Source organism: Symphalangus syndactylus, chromosome 21 (genome assembly GCF_028878055.3).
Source record: "Symphalangus syndactylus isolate Jambi chromosome 21, NHGRI_mSymSyn1-v2.1_pri, whole genome shotgun sequence".
NCBI classification, from domain to species: domain Eukaryota; kingdom Metazoa; phylum Chordata; class Mammalia; order Primates; family Hylobatidae; genus Symphalangus; species Symphalangus syndactylus.
This window is the reverse complement of record NC_072443.2, coordinates 25,086,298-25,087,468: the sequence shown is the minus strand read 5'-3', so window position 1 is coordinate 25,087,468 and position 1,171 is coordinate 25,086,298. Positions and strand designations below refer to the sequence as shown.

General features: G+C 33.4%; 1 non-coding gene across 1 annotated transcript; it reads right to left on the bottom strand.

The window, feature by feature from the left end:
• Window positions 1–688: 688 nt before the first annotated feature.
• LOC129471760 (small nucleolar RNA U13) lies at window positions 689–792 on the bottom strand. Its single transcript, XR_008653721.1, has one exon. It is a non-coding gene; the product is annotated as a small nucleolar RNA U13 (small nucleolar RNA).
• Between the last annotated feature and the right edge of the window lie 379 nt (window positions 793–1,171).

Sequence of the window (1,171 nt, the reverse complement as noted above, 5' to 3'; positions counted from 1 at the left end):
GAGTCTCTTAGATGTCTGCAGAATCAATACAGCATTTCAGAAGTGGTCTGTCTACCACTGAATAAAATGGGTGTGGCATCTCTTTACCTGTAAAGTATTCATTTTTAGTGGCAGCCACATCACATTCTTGACTTTCAATTTGCTGTCAAGAAAGCTCATAGATCTATTTTCCCCGCTAATTTTTTTGGCCTTAACTAAATTTATACATTATTTGCAGGATTTTTGGGAACATGCTCAATTCAACTTATTCCGAAAGGCATGTTCCTAATACCATTTTAGAAAGATTGCTTAAGCCTTAATTAGAGATTCCTTTGGTGATATTAGTCATATTAATATTCATTCGGGGCCTGTGTAAATATTTTAGCAGTAGTTAAGATTTAAAAACTTGAATATTCAGTCTTACAAAAGTTATAAGTCCTATCCTAACTACCACTGCAAAAACTTAGATAATTTAGAAGATCATTAGATTTTCAAGGTGAACCAGATTTTAAATATAAATCCTAGGTATTTGATAGTATTGCAAAATTATTCTTGTAAGGTTACTTGAAGCATTGGTACTGATTAAGCTATTAAAAAGAAAAAATGAAGATACTTGAAGCTAAGTATACTTAAGCATAAAATATATATTACAGAAACAAAAAAAGCCACTGAGTGATGAAAGGATAATTATTTTACTTTATTATTTTCATGTCAGGTAGGTAATGTGTTGACATTGTAACAAGGTTTGAGGGAAGCACATTTCACACATGCATATAAAAACCCAACCATTATGCTTATAAACTACAAAAGGATTGAGAATTGTTTTTTACACTGATAGAAATTTGAGGAATATGGTTTGTTCTTCTAGGGCTTTCCCTGCTGGAAATTATCACCATGCATAATGGCTATATTTTAAATCAAGTTTTATGCTCCACATTAGCAAGTTATTCATTTAATCAGGCATGGACAACCCATCTTTCTGGGCCATATTTTTATGCTTAGGTTTAATAGTTTGCAGAATGACCTCAGTAAGTTGTTTAAATCTGTTTTTGGAAAGGAATCCTCAATCAGAATTCTCAAAGAACAGCTCTTGCTCAGGTTTCTCTCTGCACTTCTTCGTTATAATTATCTGTATCTAGACCCGTCGTTCTTCAGTTGGGTCCCTGGACCAGCAGTATCAGCACTGTCTGGG